This window comes from Chionomys nivalis, chromosome 7, assembly GCF_950005125.1.
Source record: "Chionomys nivalis chromosome 7, mChiNiv1.1, whole genome shotgun sequence".
Classification (NCBI taxonomy): domain Eukaryota; kingdom Metazoa; phylum Chordata; class Mammalia; order Rodentia; family Cricetidae; genus Chionomys; species Chionomys nivalis.
In genome coordinates this window covers 18,874,289-18,886,698 of record NC_080092.1, presented here as the reverse complement: position 1 = coordinate 18,886,698, position 12,410 = coordinate 18,874,289, and the positions used below count along the sequence as shown (strand labels likewise).

At 46.4% G+C, this 12,410-nt stretch overlaps 1 protein-coding gene across 1 annotated transcript in view; it reads right to left on the bottom strand.

Moving 5' to 3' along the window:
* Slit3 (slit guidance ligand 3) overlaps positions 1-12,410 on the bottom strand; it is a 593,945-nt gene that overhangs the window by 152,085 nt on the left and 429,450 nt on the right. The gene's annotated exons all lie outside the window — the stretch shown is intronic.

The window sequence follows — 12,410 nt, the reverse complement described above, 5'->3', positions numbered from 1 at the left end:
ATCAGGCTCTGCCATTCTGATCCTGTCTGCCAGAGAATGCGCGCTGGTAAATCAGAGCTACAAGGGGATTAGGTCAAAGGCATTTAGAACTTAGAAAGAAAGAAACAAAGCCACAAATGTTTTTAGGAACCCAACAGCGGTAATTAGCAGATCCAAAAGCAGACAGCTAAGCTCCTAGCCAGCACAACACGCTCCCACCCTGCAAAATGACCCTTGTAATGCTGTGTGGGGACAAGAGACAGTCATACTGGGCTAGCCAGGGAATGGCTCTGGGCAATGATTTCCAGAGGATAGCTCCAGGCATGCAACATCACCCAAGAATATTAACCATGCTTCTCGGTCCACTCAGGCCTCTTGGGTAGAAACCTCAGGGTGGGCCCTGTGTTGTACATTTTAACAAACCCATGCAAGCTCACCTTTTTTTATTTTTTATTTTTTAGTCTGCTATCAGGGCTCAAACACAGGGTTGCAGGCGTGCAAGACAACACGCTACTGAACTACTTCCCCAGCCCTTTGTCATTATTTTAAATTTGGAGACAGAGTTGATCCGGCTGCCCTTGATTTTGCATTGCTCCCACCTCCGTCTCCCAGGTAGCTGGGCTTATAGGTGTGTGCAGCCACACTTGCATATGAAAACCCATTGAACAAGGAGGGAGCTACTGAACAGAATCCCTCCTGCCTGCCAGCGTACAGGGATGTCTACTTGCTGTTCCAGAACCTAAGACCTCTTTTACGGTAGGCATGGTGTCTTCCCAACTGGGAAGAGGGGACTGTGATCACCACTGGAGAGCTCTGGAGTGCCCTCTGCACCTCCTCACCCCAAAGTTCTCTGCTGGTCTCTGCTGGGTGCTAATGTGTAGTTCTCTCTTGCATCATTCAAGATAGCCATCTTTGATCTAAGAAGTTCTGACCAGCTACATCCACTCCAGCCTGGCAACCTTAATAAGACTGACATTTCCCTCTGTCTCCTCCGATTAGGCCGTCGCTTTATCACTCGGAGCTTTCTTGGCTCTGGGCGTAATCTGCATGTTGTGTGTCCATAACACCATGTAATTGGCTCTAATGCACCAATATTATTTGCACGCATGTATCACATAACTGCAAAAGCAGGCTCCGCAGTGAGTGCAATCGCAGCCTCCCACTGGGCCAACATTTCTGGGTTCTGAGAACCCCTCCGCTACGTACCCTTTCCTACCCTTTCCAGACACCCAGACTCCTTGGGTCTGAAGGACTCACTTGGTAGACTGGCCCATTCATTCCCTGCCTCCAAGCAGACTTCCTTCTCCCTAAGCCCAGATAAGAGAGGTGGCTCCTTCCTTAATCATCACCAGTCAATGGCAATGAGATATCTTTTATTTAAAGTGAGTCTGGATAGGACCAATGCTCCATGCCTGAACTCCCTCCAACAGTGCTTCCATTGGACTCATAGAAGTGGATGCAGAACCATGTTCTGAAGAGCAGCTGAGTGTAAACACTGGGGTAGACCCTGTGGGAAGCACAGTGGGGTTCTGGCAGCCTGTGAACTCCAAGGGGTGGGGCTGGGACACCACAGTTTCCTCTTCTTCTTGCTTGACCCAGGGAGGGCAGAGGGAATGAAGCTCAAGTCTTTAGGGCTGTCCCTAAATTGCTATCAGGCTCTGTCTGATATCTTTGGCTCATACATCACAGCAAAACTGACTGCTTTTCTTCTTGTCCAGCAGTCACCATGCCCCAGGAGTCAGAACCTGTCGCTGGTGCCCGAGTCCTTACACTCTTCAAGAGCCTGTGGATGGAATCTTGAAGTGAGCGTTTGCTCACTCAGCTCTTATCAGCATGTATGTCTGTGGCTCGTCTCTGCCAACTCGGTTCCTAGGAGAGCACACGCTAATGCCCCCTGGACCCACTGAACTCGACCCTAAATAAGCTTCTCCAGGATGGAAGGCCACCCTCAGCATCCCCAGTGGATGAAGCTGGACGGTGGGCCACTCTCAGCATCCCCCAGTGGATGAAGCCTTTTCCACTGTTTCTCTTAAAGTGAGGTGTGACTTGCCTTCCTCCCCAGCTCTGAACTGCTCTGGTTTGTCTAGATGCTCTAGTAAACTCTAGAAATCAGGAAGGAGGGAGTGGTACATCCTTTGAGAAAATCTCAACTGAATGCTCTATGTTCTCTCCTATCTGCTGCTAAGCATGACCTGTCTATAAAGAGCAGTGTTTTGAGGTAGGACTGCCTGGACTCCCCACTGCAGATAACCATGATAGACAGTCGTGATGGCGGTAACGGTGCTGACACTCTGCCCGCGGCCTGGGCACAGTGCACACACTGTCTCATTTACTTCTCCTAACGTTCTGAAATCCAGACCTTATGCTTATTGTTACCCCAAGCAAGATGAATGGACTGCGCCCAGATCACACACTATCGTGCTGTGGAGACGATATTCACAGCCAGGTGTATCATCAGGACCCGCATTGTCAACATTACATAAAACTGCCACTCCCAAAACCGCCTGCAGATGGACGCCACTGTCCAACTCCATACCTTCCCAAGGTGAGGGTGGGTCATGTGATTGGTGCTGGACTCTTTTCACTGTGTCTGATAAGTCAGGGACCAGGCTCACTGCCGAGGCTGCTCAAAGGCAATAGCCCTGTTCCTGTACTATGAAGAAGAGTTCAGCTACACCAATGTGGGGAGCCATTGAGGCTACATGGGAGGGGAGACAGTTGTGTCTTGACGCCTTTTAAGGAAAAGGCTTGGTCACTAGGTGAAAACATTACCCAAAGTCACCACGGCTCTTGGTGTTGTGTGGGTTGAATGGGATCTTACGAATACACCACGGAACCAAGAGCCGGTTAACCTAAGCCTGTCTTCCTCCTACTGGATCAGGAAATAGTCTCCGAAGTCAGAGGAGATGGGAGAAGGATGACGGGTGGCCGCCACACCTCCACTACCTGCTCTCAGTTATCCTGGGTGCCGCGTAACACCGAGTTCCCTGATCTCCCTGCGGACCGTTTAAATTACAGCTCATAACCATTGTGTGGGCATATAATGAAAACAACTGATGCTGCACTGATTAGACCATTACTCTCAACTGTTAGAAAACATAATGATCTCACAAGGGGCCTTATTCACTGACGTATAGCAGCCGGGCTCTCATCTGACACCTCAAATTAGCAGCCAAAGCAATAACAGCTGGGGTTTTTGTCTCAATATTTGTACCCGACTCTAAAGTGATTTGGCACTGGGCGAGTGTTATTTTTAAACACACAGAGCTCACCGCCAAGTAACATTTTAAATGGTCTCCAGGTGTCATGTAAAACCTACAGAAATAAATAAAAACAATCAGTTGCCAATTTGGGTCTTTGATGATGTGGATTCCCGAACAAAAGGGCTCGTCTTTGGTTCTCCCTTCATTATGGATTGCAACTCTGACGAGCAGAAATCCATCTCCATCCACTCAAAAGAGCGCCAGTGTTGAGAGAGAAAGAAGATTCTTTGAAAAGTATAGAAGACAGGAGAGCAAAAGAGAAAAACGAGCCTCCCAGGCTGCCATCTCTCAGCCAGATGCCTGACTGTGTCAGTATTTGCCATGCGCTAGTGTTTCTGGAAAGTGCATGCCGGAGAACTCACTCAGGGAGCTCATCCTGGATTCTAGGGGTGGGTCTGAATGGTCCAACTGCTGCCCAGCTTGGTTAACCGAGAACAATGTTCTTTAGACCAAAATGTGGACGAGGAAGCAGTAGCCTTCCTACTCTCTTTCCTTGGCTATAGGATGGAATCTTGGCTCCAACACTGCTCTCTCTATTCAGGAGTCAGGCAATTGTTGCCATGCTGAGGTATCTATCTGCAGTGGGCCAAGGATGGAAGAGTGACCTCCAACTTCTAGAGCTGGGCAGGTGAGTTTGGAATCAAGAAAAGAAGAAATAAATTATTTTTTTTTTAAATTCTCAGCTGTTGGGTGTCTAGCCTCGTAAGAGAGAAAGGAGGGGGTAGTGATTAAATACTCAAAGATGGGATGTGCACACTGTCTTGATGAAGACAGCAAGGCTGTTTTAGTTTCTCTTTTTCACTTAAAGACTTATTTACTATTTTGTGTGTATGACTATTTTGCCTGCAGGCATATATGTGCATTGTCTCTGATGTCCTCAGAGAACAGAAGAGGGTGCCAGGCCTCCTGGAACCAGAGGTACAGACAGCAATTTTATGTGGGTGCTGGGAATTGAACCGGGATCCTTTGGAAGAACAGCCAGTGCTCTTAACCACTGAGCCACCTCGCCAGCCTTAGAAAGACTGTTTTGTGCCCCACTAAATTAGCAGGACCTGGCGGCATGTTTGGCGCACAAGAAGGATCAACAAACATTTATCCGATAGGAGGTTTGCTTAAAGATAAGCAGGTTGGTGTTTCGGGCCATCTTTTGATACAAATAAATGTGCACTCTGAATAGTCTTCTGTGATAATCCAGGGGACAACTCAATTATCTACACGGATGGGCTGCAGAGGGACCTCAGTAATCACAGCCTTCCAAAGTGGGTTGTCACTTCGAATTTCCAGCACCCGTGTGAAGCTGGGGTGTGGGTGCAGTGTTTCCAGGATTTCCTTTTCTTTTTTAAAGATAAATGTGAACCATGCAGGATCCTCATGGGAAATCTTCTGGATTTTTAAGATTGGCACCCAGTCACCTTTAGAAACAAAATCTGTAAGCGAACCTGGAAGGTGGATTTGGTTTACAGGGACCAGGTTTTGTGCTAAATCATATAATAACATTTTGAGCTGGGACACACACACACACACACACACACACTATTGACCTCTTGGTGGCACATGTGAGTGTGGTTAAAATTTTCTTCTGCGTGCCATCTCCTGAAGGGCAGCTGTCCACTGAGAGGTGTTCCCAGCAAACCACCTCAGATTCCCTGTCTCTAAACAACCCAGCCTGATGTGACGGTGTCCTCCACTCCACAGTTACTACCTGGTGACAAACATCCCTGCAGTTTCGGTTCTTGGGGAAAAACTGCTCCTCCCAGCAGGTGTGTCCCTGCCTGGTCCATGAGTTCCATTCATCAGTTCTGCGTCTACACATTGAGCCACTGCCTGCATACGGTCTGTAATCGAACCACTTCAGAGAAACTACACAGGGCGCTTGGGGCTTTGTTCTCAGGCTGAGACGCAAAGATCCCTGAAATTTGTAATGGGGAGGGGCTCCGTCAGAAAGCTGGTTGCCACTCACACCTCACCTTATCTGGGTTCACAAAACAAGCAGGGGTCTCCAGGATTTACTAATTGAGCCTCCAGCCATCACTGGTAGCTGAGGAATGAGGTGGAATCGGATGCCCTCCCAGGCTACCCTCGGACTAGGCAGAGACTGGGGTGCCTGCTCCCTCGGCAGTGGTCACATGCCTGGAAGGGGCTAGGAAGGCAGGGTGTTGTCCTCATGCAGCATGCAAAATGTTCCCTCTGGCAAGCCCAGGGATCAAGGGACGATGGCACAGACAGGACGCAGAGTCTGGCTTCACTAATTTTTGTTTCCTGTCTGGTAATACAGAGAAGCAGACAGCAATAAAAAGCATCGGATAAAGAGCCAAAAGGGCTGTTTTCTGGTCTGGTTCTGCCATGAAATTTTCCTACAGCTACAGACACTTTACTTAACCTTTCTAGAGGGATTTCTTTTTCTTCTAAAATGAAGTGAGCCCCTACCCTTCAGGGTCTTTCTATTCCTTAATTTCTTTGATTCCAGGAGGGTGGGTGCTGACTTTAAAATGGCACTGCTGGATTTTGAGTAGATTTCAAAACACAACTACATGTGATCAGGGATTCCCAGCTGTGCACAAGGACAGGACACCTGGGTAGTCTCTGCGAGTCGCTTCCGTTCCCCGGTACGTGACAACAGTTACAAACAAGGCGTCCTTTCTCTTTCTGCAGATACCTGCTTCAGCCTCTGTGTGGTCAACTGGCTTCTTTTCCTAAATGGATGCTGTATTTCCCATTCACGTCTGGATACAGATAGAGCTAGACAAGGGGAGTGAGCTTGCCACTCAGCTGAGTACCCGGTAAACAGAAGTCATTCACAAGACTGAGAGAGGTGAAAACACTGGCCATGGGAGCTACTTCTTACAGAGGCCTGACTATGGTGGGATTCAAATGTAATCATCTAGGGTTTTTGAGAATGGGTTTTTAGAAGTCTAAATTAAGGTAGAGCAAAGATAGAGTTGACAGAGTGGAGAAAATGATATATTTACTATAAATATATGACATATTTACTATTAGATAATGCTTTATAATATACAGCAATGGCAAAAGAGGCTTGGGGACACAGGCCTGGGAAGAACTCTGGACCTACTTAGCATGCCCGGGTCAAACAACACACAGACTTCCAAATAGGCCTGAACAGGCGTTGTCCCATTACATGCTAAATGTGGAAATTTTAATTTCTACTAGTTGAAGTGAGATGCGGTGAAAAATTCATTCTCAGGGGAATGCACTCAGGAGTCACGCCTGGCTTATAGCTACCATGTACATCCAAATATTTCCTTCACGGAGCTGCTGAACATGATTCTAGTCACACATGAGCCCCGTATTGTCATGGTTTCAGATAGTCAATGGAAGTAGGAAATACAGTCTTTTATATAAAATCAATTGAATTTTAAATGCCAAGATTGGATTCCAGTTTTCTTTGTGACTCAGTTTCACCAAGCGGCTCAAGGGGATTGGAACTCACTACGGAGCCCGGGATGGACTCCAACTCCTTGCCTCACCTTCCTGAGTTCTAAGATTACATGCACAAAGTGCAAAAAGAATTCCAAACCTTACACCCGAGTGTCAATCACCAAAAACAGGTGCTAACAGGAGGTGAAGAACAATTCAGCGAGCTTCGGCACATCCTCTTTACCCAGGAATATACGCCAGTACCTTTCCAAATAACCAGCTCTTAACTAGTGGGGGGGGGAAGGAAATTGTAAGATACCTCAGACTGTAGATCCTTTAAAGACCGAAGATGTTGGTTATATGATTGTAAAACTAAGTTTAGACTTCAAATTAATTTTCACTTTTGCTTAGCTGGAGTTCTTAAAAGCTATTTATGTTAAACACATGACCACCATCAAACATGGAGACTGAGGGCCTCTGGAAGAGGCGTGTGTGTTACATAGCACAAGAGTGCTTAGGGAGAAGCCGGTATCTGTCCTAGTATGCTGAGGACTGAATGGAATCCACAAATTGCAATTTAATCCTGATAGTCTTGGTACATTGCAATTTGCAGCGTGGTGTCAAAAACTCATATTCAGGGATATTTTGAGAGTTTCATTAAGTAATGACAGTTCTAAATTCAAAACTATGTCATAAGCAAACACTGTCTCCAGGACTGTTAAAAGTGCAGCCCCCAGAGAGATCCAGGTGAAGCATTTTGTAAATAAATGAAAACCAATCTCATCTATTAGAATGCACCGATTTTCACTGTAGCTCTGATTTTGTTCATGATTAAAAGTAAGGGGGGGCGCGTCACCATTTAGCAGGAGAGATATGAAATTAGAGGTGAAGTGAGAAATGGGGCAGCTCTTGTCAAATACCTCGTTCAACCTTTAACGTGACAACGATAGTCATAGCCTTGATTTCGTTCTGGGTCAGAATGCAATAGCGCTCGGCAGGGAATTGTGATGTGGTGATTCTCTAAGCGTATTAATTCCACCCTGTCTTGGGGCCTTGTTCTTTAGCTGATGACCTACTATGTGTGGTAGCCAAGTAGTACCAAGTATCCACCATCTTCAGTTCTCCCGAGTCTCCACTCGCCATTTTTTAGGCACACGCCAGTGACATCGCCTTTACACAAGGGCTCTAAGGGATATGGACAGCTGTCCTTACTGTCCAGTGAGGACCGAACCTCTTCCGTCTAGTTTGGTGACAGTGGACTGGCCTCCAATTCATTGACAGTTCCCATCAGCCCCATGCTCAACCCTAGCTTCCTTCCTCTTTGTCTGGGGCAGGTCTCTGGACCCATACGTGATGGTGATTAAGCTGGGTTTGAGTGATCTGACAATTGTATAGATCAGTTTTTCAAAGAGAAAAACCATGGTCCTCGCATTATTCCCCACAATGAGAATGGCCACTGGCCTTACTGATGCATATTCTTGTTTGTATAGTTTCAGCATTACAGTCTATCTTTAATAATTTTTAATATCGTTGTTGCAGTAGAGTATTTAAGTGCAAGGGCTTAGGTTTTGTGCAGAAGTGAATCTATGTGCTGGAACAAGGGTCCCTGGACCTGGCCAGTCTCAGTCTGGAAAATGATTCACATTTGCTGAGCCTCAGGCTCCTCACTGACTGAGCTGGATTAACACAGTCATCCCTGTAAAGTTAGGGCACACACACAAGTCGTAGGCCTTTAAAGTCTTAGCTCGTTATCTGAAACACACTAGAAAAGGAAGACAGCAAAGGCTCACGCATGGAGGAAATAACGATATTCCTCACCAATAATTCCTATCTGACATCAGTGGGTATGTAATACGCTACCATTATGTCATCATTGTTAACCAGGACAGAGGCAGCTCAGGTGAAGTGGAGAACAGTTCCACTTGTACTGAGCTCCAGGTTTTTCTGACCTGGACCGTCCTTGACTATCCCCAAAACCAGTGTCTCACACCCCTAAGCCAGGACACCATCCCCATGGTACAAGAGTATCAAGATCATTGTCAGAAAGAACTCCTTCGCATTTGCCCTTCTCTGTCTATGCATGGGACACAATGTCCAGCACATGCTATCCTGCCTGAGTGTGGCTGAATCAGAACATCAGGAGTCTGGGAAACTGCTGTCACTTGGATATGCCCTTTGTCGTCATCTTCAGATGCGTGAGCTCAGTGACTACCGCTTTAAAACCAAAATGAATTCGGAGGCTAGCTTAACCTTGAGAGGAACCTCCTAGGAGATGAGTCATAAGACAGTCCTGGCTGTTTCCGGGGTGTCCTTGCTCAGTTTGGGGAGTCCTAGACTCTGTGTTGCTCAGGTCTCTTTCTATGGTCATTCGAAACTTCTGGCAAGCTCTGGCCCGCAGCACTTCCCCTGGCACTCTGCCGACACAGTGTGCTCATGCCTCCTGGGTGGATTAAAATGCGGGTTGCCTGGGTTGGCAGTAAAAGTGAGCGGCAAAGCAAGAGCGTAAGCAGGGCGGATGTTCCTCATCCAAGGATGGCCAATGCAGTGCAGAACTGTGGTCTCAGAGTTACCAAATGTGTCTGGAGTTTTTGAGAGAAGCTGAAAATTTGGAGTTTTATGTAAGCGATCCCAATTTTAAAATGTGAAACGTCAATCATATATATTACAGAATAAAAAGCTTTCTTTGTTTATGCAATATGGGTTTGTGGTCTAGCCCACAACCTCTGGTGTAGAAGAGAGGAGAACGCCAGATTGGCCTTCGATTCTGTCACAGACGTTTTTGCACTCCTTCAGCCTCCTTATCATTCATTATCAAACTGTAATGGTAGGTCGACAAGCTGTGCTTAGCTTCCCAAACCTTTCCAGGGGTCCCCTCTGAACAGCTGTATTGCACACAGAGCCCAAAGAAGACAAAGAGCACAGACCGCAAAGCCAGGACCCCAGGTTCTAATCTCTACTAAATACAATTTACTGTTGACCTTTGGCACACCAGGACTAGGTGACCCCAGGGAGATACCCAGGCTGCAGAAGGTTAGGAGGTATGGCTCTCCCTCTAGTCCCAGCCTTTCTCTACACTCTGAGCTGTAGCTGGTCATTTTGGAGACACCAAAAGACCCTGCCAGCGCCAACTATAATGAAGTCACCAAATTTCCCAAGCTGTGCAAATGACATAAGTAGGAACAAGTCCTTGAAACCTGCACATAATCATTATCTATAGACCACGGGATCTCCATGCTACTGGGCTGGTACCTGGATCTGTATTCCTGACATCTATAGTCTGGCTTTTTTGGTTACCTATTTTCTGATAAATACCTTCTGAAATTCTTACTTGCTACATTTACTCCAGAGATGTCTAAAAAATATCTTTTCACCTCTAATAAACCCCTGAAAAAAATAACTACGTATCTTATTAATAGGCTTTCTCACTGTATGTGTGGCTACGCCTGTGCGTGTACACATAAACGAAGATCAAACGACAACTTCCGGTGTTGTTCTGCAAGCAACAGTCATTGAAATGGAGTCTCTGGCTTGGGCACTCCAAGTAGGCTGGGCTGGCTGACCAGCAAACCCCAAGGATGCACCTGTCTCTGCCCCTGCTCCCATGCTGGGATTACAAGCAGATGCCTCAAGGCCCAGCTTTTTAAAGCTCAAGTTCTGGGGTTTAAACTCAAGCCCTCATGCTGAAAAGCGAGTATTTCACCTCCTGAACCAGCTTCACGGCCTCATTGTGCTTTACTTGTCTGTCCTCTCAATGTTTATCCAAGTTAAACTCTTTGCTGCTGCGTTTCATTCACACAAACATGCTGGGCAGGGACGCGCCTGGTCTAACTGAGAACTCCCTGGCCATTTTCATCTTAGCTGACAAGGGCTGCAAACCTAGGTCATGACATCCCGAGCACAGGAAGCTCAGACTGCAGGTTCGTCACATGCGGCCACCGCGTGACTCAACTTACCTGGAGAAAGATACAAAACGCGCAGGGCAGGCGGAAGTGAACAGGTTACCACTGGAGTGACGAGGGGACGTTTGACCCACAGAAGCCTGTGTTCCCCAAAACTTTACATGACAGAAAATCACATCTGGATGTGTGTGTGTGTGTGTATGTGTGTGTGTTTGTGTGTGCATGTGTGCGCTCACACACGTGTGTAGAGTTTCTGGAAAACAAAGCCCCAAACTGTTGAGTGCCAGAAACAACAGAAGGGAGACTAAATCATCCCTGCAGTTACAGCGTTAATACGTGAAAAGAAAGACTTTTTTTTGTTTGCGTATACTTTCTCCCATGAGTTTGATTTATCTTACTCTTGGAGGGGCTTTGCGCCAGGAGGCACCTTGCACTTTAAGGGGCTGGTTAGCTGGGTAAAGGGAACAAGAAGGGAAGTTTTGTGAGCTTGTGGGAAGTTCTGACGAGAGGCACTGACAGCTTGCCTAGCTCAGCTCTTGGAGAACAGGTCACATCACCCTGCAGCACACAGTGCTTGGGGCGAGCCTAACATCTCAAGCGTCGACGACATGGACGAGTGAGGCGGCTTGGTGTAGTGGCCACAGAGGCTGGCCTGCCTATTGCTTAGTAGTTTGTTGGCTACTGTAAAACTACTGTGAAAGGAGGGTGATGGGAATAGTTTCTTAGGGGGGCTGAGGGCAGGCAGATAGCCAATGTGAGGGAGTGTTGGGGTGTGGTGTGGTGGGATGAACTGCGTGAGATGAACAAGCGCTGGCTGTGGTGGTAGGCGGGATGAACTTCCAGCTCTGGCCATTTTGCCATCCCTCCTCCGCTGTGAGGACATGCCAGACTTAAGAAATTGCACTACTGTTGTTCTTACTCCTCTGTCTGTTGACTGGAAAACAGAGGGGGACGTTGCCTTTCCTTGTTCACTACACCTTGAGCTGAACAGTCCCCATGGGGTACAGCCAACATGGAGGGGACACTGTGCCTTTCACTCTTTCCTACCCTGGCCCCATGATCTCCTCACATGTCCCGCTCAGAGCCATGTTCTGAGTTCACGTTCAATGTAATGAACAAAACCAACTTTTCAATGCAAAGGAAAGTTACAGCATTTCCAACTATAAGAAAGACGGGAAAAGCACATCACTAGTGTGAAATATTCTCTGAGGAGTTGACATCTCAGATTTTCCTTAAGACAAATAATCTCTAGAACTTTCCATGAGATAAGCACACCCCATTCCTCGTTTCCTACCACACACTACATAATGTCACAGTACATCTGAACCATGACAGTTTTCTCAATACGCAAACAGTTATTTTTCAGGATTCTATAATTAACCTTTCTAAGGCTAATGTATTTGAAACATATTTATAGCTAAAAAAAATTATTAATATGCAATGCCTCCACTTAGTTCCTGTTCATTGTTTCATTGACAAGATTCCTTATGGTGCCTAACTTTTGGTCACAGAGATGTGTTATAAAATGTCAATGTGTAGATGATGTTTTAGAGGTCTAGGGTGGGGAGGAGAGGCTCCTTAAATGGAGATGTCAACTTTAGCCAATTTCAGAATGGCTCACCATTAAGATGGATGTTCTCAAAGCTCTGTGTCTCTGCTGGAAATTAAAAAAGCCACGGAATAACTGATTGTGATTAATTTTAAGTGCTTAGCCATGTGAAGCCAAATGAGCATCTTTAAAACAAAGCTATTGATCTGTCTTTGTTTGGAATTGAGAAGATAAACGAATCAGATCCTGCAGGCCTTCTGCAATGATGAGGAATGAGAAGTTTTTATTACTGTTAATTATTATTTTGGCCATGGATTTCTAGATTTTAACTTTGCAACACCTGAT